This window comes from Dromaius novaehollandiae, chromosome 2 (genome assembly GCF_036370855.1).
Source record: "Dromaius novaehollandiae isolate bDroNov1 chromosome 2, bDroNov1.hap1, whole genome shotgun sequence".
In the NCBI taxonomy this organism is placed as follows: Eukaryota; Metazoa; Chordata; class Aves; order Casuariiformes; family Dromaiidae; genus Dromaius; species Dromaius novaehollandiae.
This window is the reverse complement of record NC_088099.1, coordinates 40,696,512-40,708,588: the sequence shown is the minus strand read 5'-3', so window position 1 is coordinate 40,708,588 and position 12,077 is coordinate 40,696,512. Positions and strand designations below refer to the sequence as shown.

At 42.5% G+C, this 12,077-nt stretch overlaps 1 long non-coding RNA gene across 1 annotated transcript in view; it reads right to left on the bottom strand.

Moving 5' to 3' along the window:
- Positions 1-9,963, bottom strand: part of LOC135327478 (uncharacterized) — a 64,762-nt gene extending 54,799 nt beyond the window's left edge. Inside the window, exons 1-2 of the long non-coding RNA XR_010387643.1 lie at positions 9,813-9,963; positions 4,825-4,944 (exon numbers count right to left, since the gene is read on the bottom strand). This is a non-coding gene — a long non-coding RNA (uncharacterized LOC135327478). The remainder of the gene's footprint in view (positions 1-4,824; positions 4,945-9,812) is intronic.
- Positions 9,964-12,077: the final 2,114 nt, after the last annotated feature.

Here is a 12,077-nt window from a genome sequence, read left to right as displayed (position 1 = left end):
GTTAGTAGTTAATTCTTTAACCATTTCCAGTCCCAACTTAAGCTGTTACAGATCCCTCTTTAGAGATCTGTATTGTGTTTTGCTCCTGAATTGTCTGTCTTTTGACACCCTAATTGTTTGCTTCCTATGCTTCAATTTCTCTATATGCAAATCTGGATTACTGTTAGTTACCTGTATCTTTAGAGTACCTTAAGACCCACTGATAGAAAAGTGCTGGTAAGAAGCAAGTATGATCAAAAATAAATGTCATGAGGGTCACATTTTGCAGAGAAGTTTGAGGCTTGTGACTACTTAAATGTCTGTATTTTCCTGTTCGAATCTGTATATAAATTATAATATAACTAGCCATGTGGTTGGCACACTTGTGGTGACACGGAGTGATTGCAGATGCACAACCTCAAGGCTAAATTGAGCTTCTTTAAAAGAGAACTGGAGAATTAAAATGTCCTTTACCATTTTTATCAGTCAATTTTCAATGTATAAGAACATGAAAGTTTCATGTTTTTTTAAAGATACTGCTTCTGCTTATTTTTTGAATGAAATGTATTGCATCTCAGTGTAATTGGTTCTGAAGAAGTATCCTGCAGGATTAGATACCCCAAATAGAAAATCTCAACCCACAGTAGAAGACTACTGACTCTCTCAGAGACACGTTACCCCTCACCTGCCAAGAATACACCAAGAATTCAAGAAGCGTAAATTAGACATGTATTCTTCCACAGTGCTTAAATTTCGCTCTGTTGTGATGCTGAATTCTCCAATGGACTAAGGGATTTACCACCAGTTCATGAATTTACCAATTGTTGGGAAAAAGGAAGGATTTGGATTTTTCTTTCATTGTGTGCTCCATAGAATTATTGAAATTACATGTGATCGTAATTTTTCTGGAGATGCTTACTACTAATCAAGCTACTTATGACTCTATTATGGGTTTAGGAAATTAGAAACTCATTTTAAAAGTTGGCAAATCACTGAAGATCTTCTTTTAAACTCTTAGGCTAAATAATCTGTGCATCTTTTCTTAATGAAGAATAAACTTGGCTGCAATACATAAGTAATGATATATGAGATTCTTCTAAACAGCATATGTCAAACATGCACCACTTCTGAGTTTAGAGCAGATATATCTTCTAAAAGCATTTACTGAACCATTACTATGGTGTGCAAAGCCTAGAATAAACACCAGCCAATCTCACTGAAAAGATTCACTAGACTTGCAGGCGGAGTGCCCAAAGCAGACCTTCAGCTTTCTCAGGTAAAGATACAGTATATCAAAGTGTGCAATAAAATGATGTGCCCTTGATCGATATTGCTTTAAAATAGAAGAGTGAAGATATTCACATGACATTAGCATTCAAAATTAATAAACATTATAGAAACTTTGTCAAGATTATTTTTCATAAACCAACATCTATTCAAGCAGCCTGAGTCAAACACATGATATCTGAATCTAATCTATTTTTCTTGGCTACAAAGAGAAGCTACTGAATAACATTTCCCTGAATTCAGCCTGAAATATATAAGAATATGAGACATTCTCTATCAACGTGCTTCAAGACTAACATTCATCTCAATTGTCAAGAATAGGCTGAGAAAAAAATTACTAAAAATAAAGATCTTGGTTTTTTCCATTACAGTCATAAAATGGCAGCCTTTACTTTTGTTCTGAGTACTGTGCTTTATGCAGGACTCTTCTCCATTGCAAGGATTCATTACATTGTCATAATTATTATATTATTCTCATATTATTATAATTTAAAATCATATATTATCATATTTGTACAATGTAAATATTTCTATAATAATAGATTTATAATACCATGTAACTAGATTAAACACATGTCATAAGTTATAGTTTATATAAAATTATTATAATGTGTAGGTATATTAAATATATCCTATTATAATTTTTATATATTTATGTATTTATTATATAAAGGTTGTTATTTTCTTACTTTTTCACTGGGAAGTTACTGAAAATAATTGGGAGTGCTGGAAAATGAGCTAATGTCATTTTGTGCACAGGTGGTGCTCAATGCAATTTTAGCTTACATTCATTCCTTATGCACTAGATCAAAAAAAAAAAAAAAAAAAGACTCCAAAGATGAAAATAGGACAGCTGCTGCACAAGGCATGGACTGAGTCAAACCTGCAGAGCAGCCCAAAGGTCAGTCCCCTTTGACGAGTGAAGCTGCAGTGTTATCTTTGTGAAAAACCTGCAACAGCTGCTGAGAAGTGTGAAGCCTTCCAGATGGTGTGGTACTACAAGCCCTGGAAGCCAGGCAATATGACAGCCCCCAGGCTGACAGTCACGGTGGGGCTGAAATGAGAGATGACTCCTTTCATCAGAGAAAGAACTGACAGAACTGAGACCAGGCAGGTCTTTCAGATAAAAAAAGTTCTCTGGATTCAGGTTTTGAAATCATCTTTTTATAGTGAGATTGGACAAATCTAAAACGATGCACTAACTCATGGGGGTATGGGAAGTGACTTCTACCAGAACCAGTTACCCAGAATAAGCCTTCCAGAACCACAGAGCTGGAAGAAACCTGAAAAGGTCAAGCTGTGTGTCCACAGCCTCAAGACAGGTTTGGCTACACCTATGTTACTCATGAAAGGTGTTTGATTAACTACTTCTTTAAGATTTCCAACACTGAAAGCCCCAAACCCTTGGCAGTCCATTCCAGTGCTTCATTCTCCTTACAGTTGAAAGGGCTTGTTTTTTGCTTTCTTTTTTCCCCTCTTGTCTAACCTCAATCATCTTTGCTGATCATCCTCATTGCTTTCTGTTGGGCTCTTTCCAGCTGGCCCACATCCTTCCTGAAGTCTTATGCCTGAAGCCAGGTGGAGTGCTCTAAAGCATTTCCAGAGCTGAGTGGGGCAGGAGGAATTTTTGTCATGTCTTGTAGTCTATATTCCTGCTTAGTGTATCTCAGGAGGGCATTTTGCAACAGCATGACATTGTTGACTCGTGTCAAGATTTCAATCTACCGTAAAATCCCACATTCTTCTCCATAGAAATGCCACCTAATCAGTTAGCCTGGTTATCCTCCAGCCTGTGTTTGTGCAGTTGGTCATTCCTTCCTGAGTGTAGTTCCTTGAACATATTCCTCTTGAACAGCACCCTATTTTTTCAGACAATTTATCCAGTTTGTTAAAATCATTTTGAATTCTAATCCTGTCCTCCAGCATTCAGTCTTTCTCAACTTGATGTCTGGAAATTTAATAAACATGCTCTCTCTTCCCCTGCAGGTCATTAATGAAAATACTGAATATAATCACAGCCAGGACGAACCCTTTCAGAATTCCATTTATGCATATGTTAGCAGGAGGGATTCATAGAGAAGCAATCAATAAAAGTTAGTAGATAGATACATTTAAGTGTTACAGTTATGTCTTCTTATAAGTCAGCATACTTTGATATGAATGCAAACAATTCCAGTTCAGGCTGTAAGGTTTAAAAATCCAAAGATGATTGCATCTGTTCTCATCTGAACAGTTCATTTCACAAGGGACCCATTCTAAAGCCTATTATAGTTAATGAAAGGCTCCTATAAATTTCAGTGGGCCATGAATCAGGTTCAGCTAGAGGGCTGAAGAATGCTAAATATAATCCCTTTCCAACACTAAAATAAAGTTCTGCAGAAGTCAGCATTCGAAAAATGTAAAAATATTTTGATTAATTAAATTAATTAATCAGCAATACTGGCCAAAGATGGATTTTTCTCAGCAGTCAAGGAATAAATTAAACAAATTTCAATTTTGTTGTACAAATATGGAAGGGGAAAGAAATACCCCAGCCAAACCTACTTTCCCAAGTAATATCTAGCATGAGTTCATGGTGGGACGTACCAGAACAGAACCATGAGTTATGGGTTCACCTGTTCTAGCTCTCTTAGAGTTCCAAATGGTAAATATAGATTTGAGTGTCATACAGCCTCCAGCAGTCAAATCATTTTTCAGTTTTGTACCTAATCACTTGATGGCTTATCGCCGTAGATTCAGAGATAGTGAACTCACTGTAGAAGATTGCTGTGATATCCCCCTTAATACTTCTCAGGGAGTTCTCTGAGGTAATTCCTGCTTTGGCTACATTTTATTTCCTCTAGAAAAATAATTGATTAAAGAATTAACACTGACAAAAGTTTTACTGTAGCCTTTGGTGATGGTTCCAGTAATTGGTTACTTTAATTTCAGTGGTTGGTTATCATCACAGTCAAAACTTTGCAACCTGGAATCTAAGCTTGGTTCATTTCAGCCACGTTTCCAAACACTGAATCTTAAGGATCTCAAGGGCCTTTTCCTTTTACATTTCTGTTCTCCGTATTTGCAAACAAGACTGTTCTTTCAGGAGGAATATGGGAGGATGGATGGAAAGGGGGAAGAGGAAGACGACTGAGAGACAGGCTAGAGTCCCATCTCTGAATTGGCAGATGGGTAGGAGCATTGGACTGCAATATGGAAGCTCATGCTCAAACTCTTGCATGTCTTATTCCAGGCTGGGACTAGAACCACGTTATGCTATATCAAGGTAGCTAACCTGCAAGGCTTTGGTGAGAGGGGGTTAACCAAAAGTAGCTTTCTAAATTCAAAAGCCCTCTAAAGTTGCACTGAAATTGGTGCAGAAAAACTTTCAGTTTCAACACATTGGTCTTTTTCAATGAAAAGCAGCTTTGCGTAAGAAAAAGTAACATGCATCAGTTGTATTTCTTAAAGATAGATTTACATATTTTACCTTTGTATGTCTTAAAGACAAGCTTATAATATTGCATCTTACTGTTTCTGTTTGACAGCAAGATTTGTCTTTTTCAGAATTTCATTTACCTTGGTTGTCTTCCTCAGGATGCCTTGCTTGTTAGTTCTTCTTTTCATCTGTCACTTTGCTCTGGAAAGCATCCTTTCTCTCCAGAGTGCAAGCTGAAATTGTCAGGAGTGCTTGGCTGCCTGTTTTCAAAGCAAGTGTTGAATACTTTTCTGTTATGGAAGATAATTCATTAAATTGGAGGTCTAGCTGGAATTACCTGTTTCATATTTTAAAATCTGCAAAAGAAAAGCGCAAACCGTGCAGCAGTTGGGAACCTTATGTAGGGACAATCACTTCCCCTGCAAGTAGCTACTGCTGCTAGCCTGGGCCCTCCTACTTGTCCTCCTAGACTTGTCCTACTCACTTGTTTCGACTTGTTTCTGTTGCTTGAGGGAACAAACTATGAATATGCCTATACGAAAGGTGTTGGGGTTTTTTACAAAGCCTCAAGTAGACACTTGCTGTGGTAAGCTGTAGTTTCACCTAAGCTTTGCCAGAGAGAGTAGACTAGCCTATCATCCTATCAAAACAAATTCTTTATCTAGCTGTAGACAGGACAAGTAGTAACCGGAGCACCCAGCACATGAGACCTTCCATGGCTGAAGGCTTTGGATACTCTTTCCATGTTAATAATAGGCCAAGTTAGTGTGTTTTTGCTAAAATAGATTACAAACACAGGAAGGAGTTGGAGAAATAGAATAGCATATTACAAACTTTGGTCGTGAATTTTAGCTAGCTTCCTCAGAATCTTTGTTTTAGTTTTTCATTCAGAAAACAAAAATAAATGTTTTGAATCTCTTGAACAGGAAACCACTGTGAAAATGGAAAACCTTCACAGAATTATCTCACAAATAAAGCAAAATAAGACTAGTATTTTCATAAATATTTTCAGGCTATCTATAAGTTCAGATTTCTTGTGATGGTCTACTGTACTTTCTGTATCAGTAGTATTCTGTAGATAGGAAATTTGATATGTTTATATATAACTTTCCTGTTAAATTTTGGAAGTACTCCAGATATTCTTGTAGTTTATTTGAACTGTAATAAGACTCAGGCACACTTCCACCATTCTTACCCTTAAATGTCTATATAACCATTACAGCTGCTGCATTCTGGTTCTGATCAGAACTGAAAAGTATTCTGGAATAATTCCACAAGTGACTGTAAGGCAATAGCTTGTAAGACAAATAACATGCAATTTAGTGTAGAAATGGCTTTATTTTGCAAGCCTATTTTTACCAGTTTCTGTGTTGAACAGTCTTTTCTCAGTTGATTAGTTTATGAGTCTGGGATAAATGTACTATAACTCACTTCTGAACTGCACTTATGAGAATAGTCAGTCCTGTTACATCAGTTACATAGATCAGCTTTATGTAGGAGGAAAGAGAGTCAATGACACTTTTCAAATGTAAATGCAACCTCAAGAAAAAAAGGCAGTCTCTAGTTATACTAGCAAAATATTCTTGTACTAATCAGAAAATGTAAATATTACTGTAAGTGAGTTCATGAGATTCTAGCTGCCAGTGATGCATATGGGGAATTATATTTGTGTTTGTTTTGAAGCCACTTCCTGGGGAAACAAATTTTATATGATGAAACTGTCAGTCTAACTATATCCCTCTCCTCTCAGGAACTCTTATATTTGTTAACTGGTTTCAGGAGCAAGTAGCTAGCTAAAAAATGAGAAAATACACAGCTTGGTGTGGATATGATTCCTGTATTCCAGTTGAAGAGAAGGTGAAGCTCACATTATATTACATATAGAAGAATCCATACGAGGCAGCATTTTTGCAAGTGTTCCCATTGCAGAAGAAGCCTTTGCCAGCGTTCACATCTCTGTAAATAGACAGATCTCTTCATTGATTGGCATGAATCCAGGAGAAACCAAGCATCATTTGATCTCTGAAGTAAATGCTTTATTTTGCCTAGGCGTATTACAGGTTAGATAACACCTGAAGGCAATGGGACTGAAATCCTGCTCTTCTCTTGGCTTAGGCACTCCTGCTCTGACTACTTGGAAGTCCTACCTGCACCTTGCCTGCAAGTAGAGTCCCAGTCAGGTGATGATTTCATATAAAATGGAGATACGCTGCAGTGTCTGCTCAGCCATACGGAGCCTGAGGCAAGGCAGGGCAAGTACGGAATGCATATCTAGGCACCCAGAGACCTGTGAATTAAGGTGCCTACCAGTTCTTGCTGGGTTTGGCAGCAGCCAAGCATCTGTGTTCTTTGTCCCATTCCTGTATTATTTCTCGGTCTTATCTTGCATGTTTTGGCAGCAATGAGAAGGGGAAAAAAACTTGCCTGCTTTCTCTGCTCTTACTACGCTTGCTGGAAATATAGGTAATGTCTCACAACACAGTTAGATGCCAATGTAGAGAAACCCACCTTGGCAGGAGAAGCAGCATAGTAAAACCAGCCTTGAGATCTGCCCATGATAAATATCCTTGTTTCTCCAACCTGTCCTCAAGCACCATGAGGTTATATATGGGGGGGGGGGGGGTTATATATATATTATATTTTTTTTTTCTGAATTTGCAGCTTCGTCCTTACCTAGCAAAGCCACAGTAAAATCAGTGCTTCATGGAGAATGAGAATTTGGTCAACAGAAAGGCTAAACACAGATTTTGTCACAGAAGTGTTACAACTATGCTAGAGGCGGTAACTGGCTGACAAAAAGGGTAGGGGGAGAATACGAGAGCAAGGGATTGAGCCAGATCATGATTCCTACTAACAGGGGAGGTGTGGCTAAATTATCTGCCAAAAATGTATCTAGTAGATGCAGCTATTCCCTTCGATCCCTTCTGTGCTTGTAGAAACATGATAAATTATATAAAAGTATTTGTAACATAACTTTCTTGAAATAAGCCTTGTTTCACAAATGCTTTTTTCTCTGACACAAGAAAGCAAAATCCACACATCTTATTTTAAACATATTGCAGAAAGTAAAATGTGTGCTCAGCCCAAAATCAGTAAATGCAATTCAGTAAGCATTTTATGCAAGACTGAAAATTATTTTCTTTCGTAATTAGCTCTTTGCCCTCTCTCTTTCTCTCTCTCTCTCACTCCTTTCCCACCACTTACATCAAGAGAAGTGCCAATGTTAGTATTTTCTTGAGTTTCTTTTTTTTAAACTCATGTTAATTCTCCCATTAGCAATTTGGTAGCATGCCAGCGATTACATTATGAAACAAACTGGTCTTTTTGCTACCAAATTACGAAATCAAAACAAAACAAAAAAATACTACCACAAGAAAGAAGGACTTGTTAACTAAGGTTATTAACTAAATTTTATTCTTGGTTTTCATCTTATATTAAAGTTTAATTGAAAGATAAAGCAGAATGTCTATATCGTATGCTTATTGGTTTTTCTTTTTAAAAAGTGTGTATTATCTCTAACAGGCAATACAGTTTCTCCCATTATCTGGAACAAAGTTATGTAATATTACTAATAACAGGAAACACCTTTGCCTACTGCACATTTAAGAACAGAAAATATTGAGGCAAAAGGAGGAAGATCTTCTGCTTATCTATATTGCTGCTTGAAGATTTTTGTAATAGATTTTTCACACCTACTCTCCGGTATATCATGGTGCTAAATAAAGTGCATCCTTGAAATATTTAACTGCCAAGATGCAAGAGGTGTGGAAATGCAGCACCATGGCTAATATTTAGAAGTCGATCATCTTTCTTGCCCAACTCATAGAGTCAGAGAAAACTAATGTCTACCGCAGTGAGTGAAAATTAGCAGGGCCTGATGTGAATATAAATGTTGGCCAGGTTGTGATTTAATGTCTGTAAACCACCATAAACCCTTACCTACTAGCTGTTTTGTAACTGAGCTTAAATTTGGGTATACACTACCAGTTCAGAAACACAAGCAAGATCCAGATCATGGTTTTGAAGTCAAGTGTATTTTTTCATTTGTGACTAAAAGCAGGTCAGACCGAATTTTTGGTTTTCTTTGTTACTAGGGAGGAAAGGGGAAAGGATTAGGCAGAACTGCAAACAAATACATTGCACCTACTTTTTCCAGGAGCTCCTCAGCAAGCATAAACTTTTCAGGATCCAAATATTTCAGCATTCACAGAGCTTTCAAAACTTAGTTTTCTAATAGAGATATGCTCTATGCACGTGTTTTCAAGTCATTCATATAGCTTCTTTTAAAAATTCTGCACTTGGCAAAATGAGAGGTAAATCTAGTTTGCAGCTGTGAAGACTATGGCTCCATGGCTATTGACCTTAAGGGAAAGTAGATATGATCCAGTGACAGCATTGGTAGAAGAGAAGACTGAAGAACAGAAGACTGTTTGCTGGAAATCCTAGGTTTAATACATGAGACTGATCACACAAATGAGCTACCCTTCCTTGTGCTCAAAAATCACCCTAGCTGCTGAGCAAAGGATGTGCTACTGAAGGTGTGACACCAGTGCTCTGGAGAGAATGAGTCCTGCTCTGGATCCCTCCGAAAGATGGGACCTGTGTGTGTTCCTGACACAGACTATGGCTGTATAGGGATAGCCATCCAGTTAGCTATTGCGCACAGCACAGCAACAATGTGAAACTACATTTGGGAAGTGTTTTCCCTGCTCAGCTTCGTTCTGTTATGATCTACTTCAACATGTATAAGCAAAATAAGCCCCTTTAGAGAGTGGGCCATCCAAAGCAAAGCAAAGCAAATACACGTAGCACATAACAACAGTAGCCTTTACCGATAGGTCAGGTACCAATTTCCTTAGCAGTTAAGATAGCTTGTTTCCATTCTCCAACTAAACTCCTTAACCAGCCTCAGCACCCTTTGTTTTGCAGAGATTTCACTTTATAAGTAGTTTAGTTGTGGCTTGTCTGCTTACCCTTTCGAGAGGCCAGGAGCACATAACTCGCTTGGCAATTCTGAGAAAGGAAAAAGGAATTGTTTCTGGGATTATTTGCAATAGGCAAGGTTTGCAGGGATAGGCAACGTCTTCATACTAGATCAATTACTTTAATCGGTAGATAATTCTCATACCTGTTTCCAGGTGTTCACGTCTGATCTTCAGATATGACAATTAAGAAGAAAACTCCGAAGGCTGGAGAGGAGGAGGCGACCGATGGGTTAAAGCCTGCGAGGGCAGCAGTGCAGAGGGGGAAATCCCTGCAGTCGCGAGCATTACATTCTCCGCACTGAAGTAGCTCAAAATGTGATCGTCTGTTCCTTGTAATTGGAGGCATGAAAGCAGGCGGCGTTAGTACTTTGACACCTCATTCGCACTCCTGAAAGTAATTTCTCCGCCGGCCGCTTTTCCTCTGAATGGGCACATTTGCTCTGGCTCTCCGTTGTGCCGCAGCCTTCCTCCACGAAAGCTTTCCGCAGCGGTGCCAGCCGGCACTGCCGGAGCCCCGGGGGTGCGGGCCCCCCCAGGCAGCTCTTCCCTCCGCGGGGCCGGTACGCGGCTGCGCTGGCAGCCGGCGTGTGCTGCCCGTCTCCGCGCGTAGTCCTGTTCAAAACACTTGCCTACAGAGTTGTAAGAGTTTAATAACGCGCTCTACTCTTTGATTTAAAAAAAATAAGAAAGCTCTCTAAAACTTGGAGCTCGGGAGCTGCATTAAGTGTGGAGTAACTTTAATTGGCAGGAATACACTTTCTTTCACATGCACAAATCAGTGTAGGAAACAGCCGGGCAAGCCTGAGAATCTAAGTTTAAAAAATTATAAGAAAGTCCTTTGAAGTGTTTCATTGAAACTGAGCTGTCTACAGTTTAGTTTGCAAAAATGCAAACGACCTCGTGTTAAACGACGTGAATGTGTTTAACAACACAGTCAAAAGCCCTTGTAGCCCTGTCAGCTCTGTGCGAGCAGCTTTGAAAGAATTCGGGGGGGGAACCACCTAAACAGAAGCCATTTTCAAAACCCTGCCCTTGTGGCCACCTTCGCATTTCCAGGGTCTCCCTCCGCGATGATAACGCTGTGAAAGCAGCGTCCTGCGCGGGTGGGGAGAGCCCCGGCCGCCCCGGGCTGGGCGCTCGGTGCTCGGCGCTGCACCTCGCGCCTCCCCGGCGGCACCGCTCGGGGGGGCGGCAGGCGCCTTCCCCATCGCACTGATTTCCAGGCAACTCCAGGGTGCTTTGCTCGCCCGCAAAGCCTGGGAGCAGCATCTCTGCCCGCAGAAGCGACTTCTGGACCACTCGCTCAACAAGCAAATAATTCCAGCCTCCTAAGAGGGCTAGCAGAGGGTCCCTCGGCTGGGGAGGGGGGAAGCAAGGCAAGGAGGGTGAGGAGAAGGGCACTCTTCCTAAGGGGAAGGGAGGGAATTGGCTGTGACCTGGAGTAAAAAGCGAGTTCGAAAGCCACTTGTGGCCGGTAGCAGCGAAGCCTCCTTTAGCCTCGCGGGCTGCGGCAGTGCTGCTTTTCGGGGCGGGGGGGCGGGTGGAGGTGACAGCCCGGCGGCAGCCCCCACTCCAGCAGCCCAGGAGACGTTCCTGCAAAATCCTCCGCCCCCTCGAGGCCCGAGAGAAGGTGTCAGCGAGGAAAGAGATTCAGTCTGGGCTCCCCTCTGCTCTGACTCCCGCGATGGCCTCTGTTACCGGGGTAATGCCGAGGCACGGGGGGGGCGGGTAGGAGACGGCCGCTGCTCCCACGCAGTCCGGAGGAAGCTCCGGCGGCGCCGGCAGACACACGGCGGCGATTTGCCTGCCCGAGGGCAGCCCCGCGTCAGGGTGGCAGCGGGGGCGGCCGAGAGCGGCGGCTCGCCCCGGTGCCAGCCCCGGTGCCGGACAGTGCTCAGCCCTGCCCGCCTCCGCGGTGGGCTCCTCCCGCTGCCCCGCGCCCAGGAGGACAGAGACCCTCGGGGGCTTTGCCGCGGCTCGGCGCTGTTAGCCTCTCCCAGCCGTCGGGGAAAACGGCAGAGCTCGCCGGCCGCGGCGTTGAGAAAGAAATAAGCAGCTCGTCGCCTTGGGGCAGCGGGAGCGCGCTGCTCAGGGCAATAGGTGCCCGCAGAGCCGCCGGGCCGCAGCCGGCGCAGCAGCCCGGCCGTCGGGGCGCGGGGAGCCGCGCGGGGCCGCCGCGGGGCTCGGGCAGAGGGCGCGGGGCCGCCCGCCCTCCCGCCGCGCACACGCGGGGTGGCGCTGCGAGGCCGCGGCAGCGCCAGCCGCTCCGCCGGGCTGCCCCGGGCGCGTGTCCCGCCGGGCCCGTCGGGGAGCGGGGCGGGCCGAGCCGAAGGCGACGGGGAAGGCTCGGGGCAGAGCCCTCCGCTCCCGCGGGCAGAGGCAGCCGTGCAGCGGTGCGGAGAAGGTCT